We start from the raw sequence: 14,465 nt of genomic DNA on the forward strand, positions 1-14,465 counted from the left end.
AATCTAACTGGGTTTTGATAGATAACATACCTCTTTATCTTCTCTGAATTATTTTTATTTATTTTGTGCACTCTAATCAATATTAATCAAACTATTGTTTGTTTATACATTTTAAGAATGGCGTTTATCTTTTTTGAGAATTAGTTCTTATTTTTATTTATTTGGGTCTACAACAGATGATACAAATGTTTGTGTCAGTAAATGCGTGGGACGGGGACAGAGCTGGCTGCTGTCAGACGATCAGCTGTGCAGCGTCATCACAAACGGACGTCGCTTCACGTGACGCTCCGGAGGAAAGGACGTCCAATTGCTCTTAAAACTCATTTCCCTGCTTCTCGTGGTTTCCTTGCATCTCTCCATGCTTCCCTGGTGGGAGGGCGTCGTAGGGAAACGACGCAAGTAAGGGACGCAAGGAATCCATTCAACCGAAGTGAGAAGGGCCCTCGGAAGTACAAAATGCTTGTTCGTCACGTGGTTCAGGGAGACTCAACAGTTTTCCCGGAAGTTCGTGGCGGGCCATTTGAATCACGATTTGAATGCATAAATAACAGGATAGAAATGCAATTTTTGGTAATTAGTGTTCAATAAAAGTTTTGATTTGCAATATGTATAAAATACTTATCTAAAGCCAGTTGAGTAGCACTTGAAATGTTTTAGCTCTATGAAACCTGATGTACTTATATGATTCTGTTTTCTTCAAGTTTGTATTTTGTTGGTCGAACGCACTTATTGTAAGTCGCTTTGGATAAAAGCGTCAGCTAAATGCAATGTAATGTAACATTGATATGTGTATGTAGTTACATCAATGTTTTGGTTTTTTTTAAGTAAAATGTGCTAGTATTTGAAGATTAAGATAAAAAAACAAGTACTTTATTGATACCAAATGGGGAAATGTTTACGCTGCAGCAGCAAAAGACAAGGCATTGTACATTAAACAGTTAAAAGACTAGAATTAAACAATCGAAAATGTAAACATCTTAAATAGAAATAAAATAGCATTACAAAAAGTAGAAAATAGACAGTGTGAACAGCTATCTTACCTGTTAACATATACATGTTAGGCTAACGTTGCCTTGGTTGTTTATCGCTTTGAATTCTTTAAAACAAATATTATCTTCTTAAACCTGTATCGTAGTCAGGAGCATCACATCCTAATGTTTATTGATATATTTAGAGGGAGGGGATGGGAAGGAAGGTTTCAAAATTCTGATTAGATACATTTCTACCATTTCTTTAATTCATGGTGGTTTCAGTAATCCATCATCTAATACCTCATTCACACCAACGCAACTCCGGTTCAAGCTACGTGCTAGAGCTTTTCAGGTTCAGAACCGGTTCTTCGGTTTAGCTCCGGCTCTTTTCACACTGCCCAGAGTGCGACTGGTGCTGCGTCATTGCGTCATCGTTTGCGTCATGATGTAACCGTTTGCGTGCCTGCTTCATAAAGCCAAACCGCGCAGAAACCCCTCACAGCTGACACCGACAACAACAACAATGGCCGATTGTGCTCCAGCTTCCTCTATACCTCTTCGGAAGACCAGATTCCCAGTAGGTAGCTGGTCTCTTCAGTGGACCATTGCTGCTTGTTAAGTTTCTCCATCGTTGTGTACAAACTGGATAAAACGCCGGCTTTTTGTTGTTGTTCAGGAGTTGATCCCGCCCCTGCCCCCGCCTCGACGTAAGCGTGACGTATGTGGTGCTTTTGCTCTGGCCGGACAATTTTTTGGTGCTCGAAATGAACCGGATTCCGGAGCTAAGAGGCTGCTCCGCTGCGGTGTGAAGAGGAAAACCCGGTGCTTTTCAAGCTCCAGCTCCGAACCGGCCCTGAAACACCGTTGGTGTGAATGAGGTATAAATTACTTATGTAATCTTTATGACTTTCAGAAAGGACAGGAGACCGACAGGTGCCTATCAATGATTGTCAACTGACAGCACAAGGAGTCAAAGGGCTAGCAGCAGCAGCATGATGATGTTAAATGTGTTGTTTTAGGAACATCCATTGTAAATAAATGGAATTCAATAAACATTGAATAGCATGTCATGCAGTTGGTCTGTGCCTTTTCCTCCATGTTGTCCTGGCATATAGTCTCCCCCATGGTTTGCCAACACATCCTCACTCCCAGGTTGGCCTATTTTGACGTTATGTCAAGTCCCCTGTGTCGGCTTTTTCCAAGGCAAGGGGCCGGTCCTTAGCGTACATTTTCAACTTTCCGGGATGTCCATAGGCTTCTATATAGCTCCCTAAACGTATGTTGTAGACGACTTGAGATCGCGAGCGAATGCTACCCGCAGATCCATTCTCACAGCGTTTATCAACCTTTTTCTAACTCAATATCAAGCCACACTTATTGTTTTTACTTCTTTATTTTAATTGAATAATGTAGGACTTTTGTTGCTGTCAGTTATGGGGAGAGTAGGGGCTCAGAATACTGAAATCTGTATTGTTTCATCGTTTTTTCCTTCTAATTTCGTATTCTTTTCTAAACCACACACTGTTATTTCAACCCACTCTCTTCAGTCTGCGTACAAATCACACGACTTTAAACATTGGAAAATGCGTGCAATAGATACGCTAAAGTCCGATTTTGCGTGCCTATCATACGCCAACTATTCCCATTGAGTTCTGAGTCCGAGTTTTGCGTGCATATGAGACGCAAATGGATACGGTCTTGCCTGTGAAGACCATGGAGAAGACCGGAAGCTGTGTGGTCCATAAAAACATGTTATTCGACAATATCAAGCTACGATTATTGATTTTATTTGTAATCGTATAATGTCTGACTTTTTTGCCGTCCGTGAGGAAAAGAAATGGGACTCAGAGCCTCAAAATACTGAAATCTGTATTGTTTTTAATCTTTTTTTCCTTCAAATTTGTTATCCTTTTCTAAATAACACACTGTTATTTACTCAACAATAACACACTATTATCCTTGTTTTTATTTATTCGTTTAATTCTATAATATTGGGCTTTTAAGCAGTCCGTCAGGAACTGATTTTCAAAATAAAGTCACCGGAAACAGACGTTTCAAGCTCGATGATTTGGATGTTGTAGCCGCAATGCACGCTATGGTGTTTCCCACATAGCACGTTTCGTTAAAGGTCCACTGGACGCAGCGCAGTCCAATCAAGCCCCCAGGAAGTGCGCCGGACTCTGATGAAAATATTCGTGCTGGCCAAACGGCGATACTACACTTCCGTTTGGTTGCCAGGCCCGGAAACACTTTTTCCCATTGACTTACATTGGGAAAGAATGGTCTGTAAATTGTTGGATAATTTTTTTTAAACTAAACAAACTACCCAGTATGAACACTTGTATAGCCCTTATTAAAAACATTCGTTCCTCAAGTTGTCAAATGTGTTAATAACGTTATTCTGAGAGTTATTTCCCTCTGCATTATGAATGCGCATCTAACCCACGGGACCGCGCCGCCCGGCATGTTCATGTAATCTGACGTGTTCAGTACTAAATGAGTTTTACCTTTACCCATGGATGCACAATAAGAACGGACCCATATCGCCTTACTGCCAGCCCACGGAGCTGTAATAATGGATATATTGCACATGTTTGCTGTAATTCATCATTTGTAAAATATTATACTACATGGGCTGTATGATGTAAATCTTTTATTAAATAAAGTTAATATTACCGACGTAGATTAACGTCCCTGTTGCTTCTTATTGCACTTGCAATATACCATTAAAGGAGTTGAACGTTGCTGTTTGCTATTACTATAATACCACGCAGGGATAAGCCAGAGTTTACATCCTTTGCATGTGAGTAGTAAGATTCATCCCGCTTTCGTCTCATTAGTATGCATAGAAAGTGACAGGTGCTGTGAAAGGTCACACCTCTACCTACTTATGCTAATGAGCTAAGTCCCACCTCCCCTTTGTTCGAGGTGTGAGATCTCAAATAGGTGTGATATCCCAAGTAGGTGTGAGATCCGTCGATAGGAGGGGGTTGATGTGTATTCACAGGTGTGAAAAGCCCCCACTGTTGCGCCTTATGGTGTATCATAAAAAATGTTTCAATCACATTAGTATGCATAAAAAGTGACAGGTGGGCCCGCCCCCCAAGTGTGTGTGTGTGTGTGTGTGTGTGTGTGTGTGTGTGTGTGTGTGTTTGTTTGTGTGGGTGTGGGGACCTTCACTGATGTCCTCCCAAGGAGGTGTGTGTGTGTGTGTGTGTGTGTGTGTGTGTGTGTGTGTGTGTGTGTGTGTGTGTGTGTGTGTGTGTGTGTGTGTGTGTGTGTGTGTGTGTGTGTGTGTGTGTGTGTGAGAGTGTGTGTGTGTGTGTGTGTGTTTGTGTGTGTGTGTGTGTGTGTGTGTGTGTGTGTGTGTGTGTGTGTGTGTGTGTGTGTGTGTGTGTGTGTGTGTGTGTGTGTGTGTGTGTGGGGAGACCTTCACTCCAGAGCTATAGGTGCCTGTCTTAACACCCCATGGCCCTGCAGTCGGCCAGAGGCTGTAAAAAGTCCTGGAAAGCAGGCAGGCACCTCGTTTGAGAGATGACTGTGTGTGTATTAGAGAGCCTGAGGAGACACATTTTTACCGCCCATGCTTGACTGTTTATCTGTGCACTTTTCAACTGTATACAATACAACACAAAAATGCCCAGTGCTGCTAAGAAATAAGTTCAGAAAGCTCTGAAAGCTCTAACAAAAGTAACTCTCCAGGTATTTCAGACAGAGTATGCGGATTCGGTCTGATCAGAACAAAGAAAACACCTTTTGCCTTCCTAATGTCACACTTTCCTCTTTTCTATGGCCTGTGTCTGTAGAGTTGGGGGAGACTTCCTCACCCCTTCCTTCCATCTCTCTCTCTCTCTGTTTCTGCTGATGTGTAAAATATACAAAATAACGTTTTATATACTTAATCTTGTAGTGGCAATTTCTTATGTTACTTTATATGGTAAAGCCAAATGATTATATTATGCTTAGAAATTGTATTGGAGCAACTCAACCTGTTGAACCACAAGGGAGCATCCCGCCAAGGTCGCCAAGGTCGTACCTGAAGAATGCGGTCCTCCCTATGGGAGGATTGTAAGATAACAGTTTTCTGTCAAAGTCCTTAACTTTATTACCTCCTGCACAGCATCAGTCCTCTATAAAACACACACACACATTATACCCTGTGTGCACTCCTGCAGACTACTCTATACTCTGTGAGACATGTACCTTTGAAGCGCTTCAAATAAAGAACCAACGAAAGACAACGCTGCCTGCTTTCACCAGTTTATTATTGATTACTCTCATTGTACATCTTTACAGTATTGAAGAGTTTAAAATATCCACGACAAATTGGTGTCAGAAGAGTGGGATCTCTGAAAGCTCCATCGGGGACACCCAGGGACGCTGGTGGTCGCTCCGGGATCCTCGGATTCTCCTCTACCTCGACAGAAAGTGTTACGGGACGAGAGGACCAGCGCCTGAGTGAAACTGATTGACTTCACGAGATCCAACGAACTCAATTCCTCTAAAATATCTGGTGAGATGTACAATTTCTAATTGTTTAAAAGTAAAACGTAATTAACCTCCATGACATTTATTAAGCGGGTTGCTCAAAAGTAGGATATTTGGTATATCCGTAGGATATTTGGTATATCCGTCGTAAAAGGTTTTACGATCAGTTTTTGTGTGATTTGTACTGAGGAACAAATATCACATCACCGACGGGTGAAAAATAGTGTTTTGGTAACACGGGGTGTTTTGGTAACACTTAAAGACTTTCTCCATGGGGACAAAGCAAAGTAAGGGGGCAGAGCCTCCAGAGGGCCCAATTGTAGATGTCATGCGAGCAAAATATGGTGAAAGCAGTCTGTCTAAATTAAATATATGGACGGAAATGTTCGGATTTCCGAAGGGAGGATCTTTGAGTAAATTAAAAATCAAAGACCTAAAGGACAAATTACAAGAGTGTGAAGATGGAATGAGAAAGAAGAGTACAATTAAAGTAAAAGAGTTGGAAAACATAGAAAGTCACAGAAAGTGGTTAAAATACTGGGAGGGTGAAGCAGAATGCCGTGAAAGGAGGCAGTTGGCCTCGGCAATAAAGAAAATAAAGGTGGATGATGAAAGTGAAGAAAAAAGGGAAAATAAATGTTGTCCGAAGTCACACAAGCCATTCCACCAGACATCCACTTCTCTGTATCCGTCTCTTACAGGTACGAGGGACCCTCTCCTCGACCACGGATTTCCGTTCCACCCTCAGGCCCATCCACCTCCCCCGTCGTATCGAGACCCAAACCATCTGGACGCCGGTGCCATGGGTGGGGATCCAGCAGAGGCAGTTCCACCTGTTCGGGCATCTCCATCTACACCAACCCCAAGGAGACGGCCGTGGCAGGGGGGGCCAAAGAGGCAGGGGAGGTATCCGAGGCCGTGGAGGTTTCAGAGGAAAAGGCAGAGGACGAGGAGGCAACTACACTGGCAATAATGGTGCTTGTTTCCACTGCGGTGAAATGGGTCACTTTATCGCTGAATGTCCGAAGAACACCCAAAAGAAAGACACTCAATCTGCTCAAAACAATGACAATTCTTCAAACTGACATCGTCTGCGGGAGGAGGTGGAGGAAGAGGAGGGAATTCGGTCGAGCGAGACGGGACCTCTGCCTGCAGCATCAAAACAGGGAAGTGCCACACACACACACATCATGCAAGCTATTGATACATTAGAAAAATTTGAAAACATGCCTGTGGTTAAAGAGGGTACATATTTGAAATATGACACTAAAACAGCATTTAAGAAATTTCCCACACTAACTCTGGCTATCATGGGTGTTGATGTTACATTTTTGGTTGATTCTGGGGCTACACATTCTGTGGTAAAACTGGCAGATTTGCCAAATTGTAAATTTAGTGGTAGATTTATCCACTCAATAGGAGCTGCTGGTGCGACTGTAAAGGAGAAGTTTTCTGTACCAATTCAGTGTAGAGATAACGGTGATGCCAGCCATCCATTTCCCACATCAGTAAAACACAGTTTTCTTCTGTCATCTGTCTGCCCTATAAACTTATTGGGCAGAGATCTGATCCTCCGGTTTGGCCTTGATCTCATTTCTACAAATGAGGGTCTAAAGGTCAGACGACCATCTCCTATGATGGTCCAAAAACTCGCATTTGACGAAGAATTGTTGTATGTGTATCAATGGTTGGCAACATTTCCTGATTCTCAGAAACTGTTGCGTTTGGCCCGTCAGCGTGTCTCCTCACTGGCTGTGTTTATGGAAGCTCCTCATTTGCATTGCACTGCTAGTGTTTCTGATGATAAATGCAAATACTATGATGAACAGTTTCTGTTGGAATGTGTGAATGATGAAATCATGCTTAAAACGATGTATTGGAGCTCGCTGCGCAGCGCTATTTCTGTCACACTCACACCCGCACAACACCAGCTGTATCAAATCCCAGGGGCGGTCCCACACATTTCACTAGCAAGGGGCCCCACTGATAAGTGGAGGGATTTGGGTCCATTCGTTAAAGATTGGGAATCTATTACTGATTGGACAGCCACACACACACCTCAGATCATGTACTCTATGTCACATGATGTGTTTAAGTACGATGTCAACTGTAATGTACACGCGCTGCGTACTCTGGCTCTGATTGGGGATGATTCTGTTAACCCTGTGCCAGGCCCAGGGGAGCCTGTGTTTTCAGGTTACTCTCATATTTCTGAGCTTCCTGCCGCGCTAAAAGATGTGCCTCCGACACTCTGGGCAGCTCACAAATATGATGTTGGTCTAATCCGTTCTGCCGAACCTATTGTTATCACCCCAAAGTCTACCTACCGCCCAAACCAACCCCAGTACCCATTAAAGCGTGAAGCTGTTGATGGCATCCGGCCAGTTTTTACCTCTCTGCTTAAACAAGGGGTCATTGTTCCATGTAATGATTCTCCGGTACGTACTCCAGTGTTTCCTGTTAAAAAGATCCGGGACAAACCTCCTGACGAATGGAGATTTGTGCAGGATTTACGAGCTGTAAATGAAGCCGTATATGCACGTGCGCCGCTCGTTCCAAATCCTTATCTCATTCTCTCTCAGGTTCCAGCCTCTGCAGCCTTTTTCACTGTTGTAGACCTCTCAAATGCATTTTTCAGTGTCCCTGTACACAAAGACAGTCAATTTTGGTTCGCATTTGAATATGAGGGTAAGCCATACACATTCACACGTTTGTGTCAAGGCTACTGCGAATCTCCCACTGTGTACAACCAAGCATTGTGTACAAGTTTGGCCTCTCTACAAGTTTCCAAAGGCACCGCTCTCATACAATATGTTGATGACCTCATGATTTGCGCACCCACAGCAGAACAGTGTGAAGCTGATACCATCTCCTTGTTACAACACCTCGCAGCTGAGGGCCACAAGGCCAGTTTGTCTAAACTTCAGTATGTGCAAAAGACAGTTACATTTCTGGGTCACATCATTTCAGGAGAGGGAAAAACACTTTCAGATAAGCGTATTGCATCATTGGCTGCTCTGCCAAAACCTGTCACTAAGCGACAGATGATGTCATTTTTGGGTATGTGTTCATACTGCAGGTCATTCATTCCTAACTATTCTCCGCTCGAACAGCCACTCCGTACAATCACGCATGTCACCGGTTTGAAACCTGCGGATCGCCTTATATGGACGCCGGAAGCCGACGAAGCCTTCATTAACATGAAGCTGGCTCTCCAATCCCCGCCGACGCTAGGTCTGCCTGATCCTACCAAGCCTTTTACACAGGCAGTAGATGAACGCGATGGGTGTATGACCTCAGTTCTCCTTCAAGATCATGGGGGAAAACAGAGGCCTGTTGCCTATTTTTCCTCCAAGCTGGACACTGTAGCTGCTGGCCTGCCTAAACGTCTCCGTGCAGTTGCTGCAGCTGAAAAAGCTCTCAACTCCTCACGTGACATTGTAGGTTATGCACCTTTAACACTGTTGGTTCCACATGCTGTTTCTCTCATCCTCTGTGAACAGAGAACATCACACCTCTCTGCTGCACGTTATCTTAGGTATCACACATGCCTGCTAGACATGCCTAATGTTGAAGTCAAACGCTGTACCACTCTGAACCCAGCATCTCTTATGCCTCTCCCAGAAGACGGTGACGAACACGACTGTGTTGCCGAGCTTCTTATTGTATATACTCCCAGACCTGACTTAAAAGATGTACCCCTGACCAACCCTGACCTTGTTTTATATGTTGATGGGTCCGCCTCTCGCGACCCTGTGGGCACTAATCGGGTGGGTTTCTCTGTTGTTTCAGATTCTGCTGTCCTCTGTTCCGGACCGCTCCCATGCCACCTCTCAGCACAAGCAGCAGAGCTCATAGCACTGACTGAGGCCTGCACTTTGGCAAAAGGCAAATCTGTAACTATCTACACTGACTCACGTTATGCCTTCGGGGTAGTACACGATTTTGGGGCTATCTGGAAGTGTAGACAATTCCTGAAATCTGACGGTAAGCCAGTGCTTAACCATGTCCTAGTTGCAGGCTTATTGGACGCCATTCTGCTCCCGTCTGAGGTCGCAGTATGTAAATGTGCTGCACACACCAGCAACACCGACCCCGTTTCATTAGGAAATGCTGCTGCTGACTCAGCTGCAAAGGCAGCCGCCCTGATTCCTCTCGCACCACACGCACACTCGTTTGTTAACATCCCTGTTTCCTCCATCACTGACAATATGTCGTCACTAACTGCCATGCAGCAGTTAGCTCCACCAACAGAAAAAGCACAGTGGAAAACTGCTGGTGCTACCTTTGACCCCACCTCCAGCATTTGGGTTGGTCCAAATTCCAATCCATGTCTCCCGAGGCATTTTTTCTCACATTTTGCTAAATTGACACATGGGTTGGATCATGTGTCAAAAGGGGGGATGTTAGAGGCTATCAATCAACATTGGTTCACAAGGGGATTCACAGTAACAGCTCAAAAGCATTGTGAAGCATGCTTAATTTGCATTACGCAAAATTCTGGTAGACCGGTAAAGGTTACAGGAACAGGTGCACACCCACCCCCAACTAGACCATTTGAGCACCTAATGCTGGATTTCATCGAACTTAGTCCATCCGAGGGTAAGAAACACTGTCTTGTAATGGTTGACATGTGGTCCAAATGGGTTGAAGCATTTCCGGTAAACGCACAGACAGCAAATGCTGTGGCTAAAGCTTTACTAAGGGAAATTATTCCTAGATGGGGGATACCAAGCAAGATCTCTAGCGACAATGGTTCACATTTTGCTAATGAGGCCATTGCACAGATAGGAGAATACCTTGGCATGGACATCAGAAAGCATTGTGCTTACCATCCACAGAGTGGTGGTGCGGTGGAAAGAGAGAACGGTACAATCAAAAACAAGCTAGCAAAATGCTGCGCAGACACAGGTTTATCCTGGACACAAGCCCTGCCCATTGTGCTGATGTACATGAGGATGCGGAAACGAACACGGAGTCAACTCAGCCCGTTTGAGATCCTTTTTGCAGCTCCTCCACAGATTGGGATCAAGGCTCCAGGATGTCCTCTCCCCTCCACAACTTTGTGTGAGGATGCTATGTTGTCATATTGTGTTAACCTGTCATCCAATTTAGCAGATATCAGACGCCAGGTAGCGGCAGCTCTACCTACCCCTGCTACTGGTCCACTCCACCGTATCCAACCAGGCGACTTCGTGCTGGTCAAGGACTTCCGGAGAAAGAGCTGGAGATCCAGCCGTTGGCAAGGTCCCTACCAGGTGCTTCTCGTCACCCAGACAGCGGTCAAGGTCGCCGAGAGAGCCACGTGGGTCCACGCCAGCCACTGCAAAGCTGTCATCTCCGCCCCAGTCTAGCCGGTCCAGTAGAAACAGACGACGACAAGTGACGTGCCAAGTCACCACCAGCACCACACACGCAGCACATACACCCTAGTACCACACACAAGACTCATGGGCGACGGCCAGCTGTGCTTTTTCATATGCCTCTGGTTCCTCGCCTGTGCCGTCATGGTGTGGGGTTTAATTGACATGGTCATGAAGGCACGGGCTCAGTCAGACTAGACACATCCACGAAGCAGACGACGACACCAACATAAACTGTTTGCCGGATCGCTGGCGAGTGATTGAAGATGGAACCCCTCGGACAAGAATTGGCTAACGCCCACCTGGAAAGACGACAACGCAACTGTGAGCAATGCAGAAACTGTTGGAGGGTCTGGACACTAGTAGAGTGGATCCTTTGCATATTCCTTATGGGTTTTGTGTTTGCCATAATCCTATACTTCATGTATCCATGGTTAGTACACAACCCTCTAATCAAAGTCAAAGTAGCAAAAAGGTACGTTGGGGAATCCGGGAGAACCGTATGGTCAAAGGGGCTTATCAAAGCAGGGATTGGTAACATTACTCTGGGAGAAGGGGAAGATAGCACAGTGCAGTTAGACCCGTGTAACTACTTCCCTTGCCCCGACCCTATGAAGCTGGGGCGGGCAGACGTTTACATCTGCTATGTAATAGATGGCACTTACACTAGTACCCACTGTTCCGGAGGATGGGCTTTGGTTTTATGGACCACCTCACGCAAGGACTGGGGTTATACCTTATGGGCCGACAAAACAAAAATCAAAAGGAGACTATCTATCTCTAAAGTCAACTCATCAAGTCCCGCCGTCCTACTACAACTACAGGAGGCCAAAATATCAGACAGGGGCTATTACGTTGTTTGCGCGTATGTATCTGGCAAAGACCCATGTGGCGCGTTTTATATAGACATCACCCCCAAAAACGACACCCCTAAAGCCAAACCTCTAACACAACTTCTAACATCAATAGGTACATCAACCGTTCTGAAACATGACCCTTCCGTAGGTAACAGCATTGACGACTTAAAAGACGACGTTTGGAAAACTAGTAATAGACTAGACGGTAACGTATGGTGGCAAACTCTAAGGTCATTTCTGCAGGCCGCAGGGCAAAACGGTTCATGTTATGCATGCACCCTTTTCCCCCAGGACTCATCAATGGCATTACCTGTTCGCCCACGACCTCTAAACAACACAGAACAGCTGTGTGCCTTTATGGCCCTGACCGGGTCTACCAGAGGGTTGAATAAATGGTATTTTGCAAACGCCTCTCTTCCAGCACCATGTGAGCACATGGCGAACGCCACACTGCGCGCAATAAACTCCACCGAGATGATGACTAACTCCTTCGAATTGTACGACCCGGTGGCACGCGTTCACCCCAGCCGTCTAGAAAACCTTACCCATAGTCTCTGCATTAGTAGAAGGAAAAACCGCATAGGCTTACACCTTGGCACAACCACGGGTTGTACTCGTATCATAAAAAACACATGCGGCGCTGAAAAATTCAATCTCAAAGACTGTCTAGTAAAAGGATTTCCCGATAGAATCAATTCGTCCCAAGCATTCCCTAATGTCACGCATACCTCTCTTCTCCTAGCATGGCCTACCGATGCTGGGGCAGGGGCTCCGCAAGACTATGTGTGGCTGTGCGGAAACAAGTTGTATCAAGTCTTAGCACCCTTTTGGACGGGCATGTGCACCTTAGTGGATTTGACTCCAGCAATCACCGTTCTCGACTCATTGATGCATACCACACACCACTATCCAGAATTCAGACATCCCGACCACCATAGGGCTAAGAGGGCTTCAATGACATCTCACGGCGAGAAGGGTTTCAGCGGGGCGTTCCCCTGGTGGGGCTCCGTGAATAACGCTCATAATATAGACAAAATACACACACGATTGGAAAACCTCACTTTCGAAGTTACTCAAGGTTTTCAGGCGCTGAATCCGTTTATGGTAGCAACTAGAAATATGCTAATGCAACATCAATTTGCTCTAGATATCCTGTTTGCCTCAAGGGGGGGCCTATGTCATGTTATTGGAGACTCTTGTTGCACATACATTCCAGACATATCAGAGAACATGACTTGCACCATAAAACACCTTAACGCACTTCTGGCAGACATGAAGGCTGACGACGTGGACTACGACCCTATAGGCTGGGACTGGTGGTCCTGGCTCACATCGGGAGGGTGGGAAGGTTGGCTGGCCAGAATAGTCACGCCACTCCTCACCATCATAGCTTTGCTCCTCTGTTGTACATGCTGTGTAGTTCCCCTCATGAAGAAATGTTTTTCTAGTATGATCTCCTCTGCATTCGTACAATACACCGCTCTACCTCAAACCATTGACAAAGTTACGACCAACCCAGATTCAGCCCCCACTGATTCCGACACTGAAGAGTCAGACACTGAACTGTAAAATTGTGTGTAAAATTGCCATTCCCTCTTTTCAGTATTCTTTTGCTTTCTACATACGGAGTCTGTCCTCCACAAAAACAGCCACTTTCCATGATATGTTTATGATGTGTTTACTTAAACCAGCGATGGAATGTATTCATTGATGTGTTATATCAGTCTATCCTGTCATTTGTTTTATTTTCTTGATTGATCAAATATGATCAAAAGGGGGGGAATGTAGTGGCAATTTCTTATGTTACTTTATATGGTAAAGCCAAATGATTATATTATGCTTAGAAATTGTATTGGAGCAACTCAACCTGTTGAACCACAAGGGAGCATCCCGCCAAGGTCGCCAAGGTCGTACCTGAAGAATGCGGTCCTCCCTATGGGAGGATTGTAAGATAACAGTTTTCTGTCAAAGTCCTTAACTTTATTACCTCCTGCACAGCATCAGTCCTCTATAAAACACACACACACATTATACCCTGTGTGCACTCCTGCAGACTACTCTATACTCTGTGAGACATGTACCTTTGAAGCGCTTCAAATAAAGAACCAACGAAAGACAACGCTGCCTGCTTTCACCAGTTTATTATTGATTACTCTCATTGTACATCTTTACAGTATTGAAGAGTTTAAAATATCCACGACACTCTCTTGTTAAAAGGCGATGAAGTTTGCAGCGTATGCCAGCCATCAGTGTTCTATTTTTAAGGCTTTGTATACCTCAAAGTGTGTCTAAAAGTATCTTGGCAAGAGAAAAAAAAAAAAAAAGCCAAAATTCGCCTAGGCCATTTAAAAGAAACCGAATTGCTGCTAAGAAATAAGTTCAGAAAGCTATGACTCCAGTGGAACACTGTTAGAGTCAAAATTAACTCTCAATGTATTCAGACAGAGTATGCAGATTGGGGCTGATCAAAACAAAGAAAGCACCTTCCTCGTCAAAAGTTAGTCACACAATCCCTTACTGTCACCCTTACCTCGTCCTATGGCTGTCAGGCCTTTTGGTGTGTGCGTGTGTGTGTGTGTGTGTGTGTGTGTGTGTGTGTGTGTGTGTGTGTGTGTGTGTGTGTGTGTGTGTGTGTGTGTGTGTGTGTGTGTGTGTGTGTGTGTGTGTGTGTGAGCCTGGCCCTGCCCCCTCCTCCCCCCTTCCTGCCATCTTATCACTAGACAGAGGGGGGATGGGTTCTCTCTAAAACAAAGTGTCTGTAAAGGTGCCTGCCATCTCTCTCTCTG

At 44.9% G+C, this 14,465-nt stretch overlaps 1 long non-coding RNA gene across 2 annotated transcripts in view; it reads left to right on the top strand.

Annotated features, from left to right (window-relative positions):
• LOC307040494 overlaps positions 1-13,798 on the top strand; it is a 27,010-nt gene extending 13,212 nt beyond the window's left edge. For both annotated transcript variants that reach the window (XR_013808520.1, XR_013808521.1), the window contains one exon: positions 5,268-13,798. This is a non-coding gene — a long non-coding RNA (uncharacterized lncRNA). The remainder of the gene's footprint in view (positions 1-5,267) is intronic.
• The last annotated feature ends 667 nt before the right edge of the window (positions 13,799-14,465 follow it).

The sequence above is a fragment of the Notothenia rossii genome (genome assembly GCF_949606895.1).
Source record: "Notothenia rossii genome assembly, chromosome: 5".
Taxonomy (NCBI): Eukaryota; Metazoa; Chordata; class Actinopteri; order Perciformes; family Nototheniidae; genus Notothenia; species Notothenia rossii.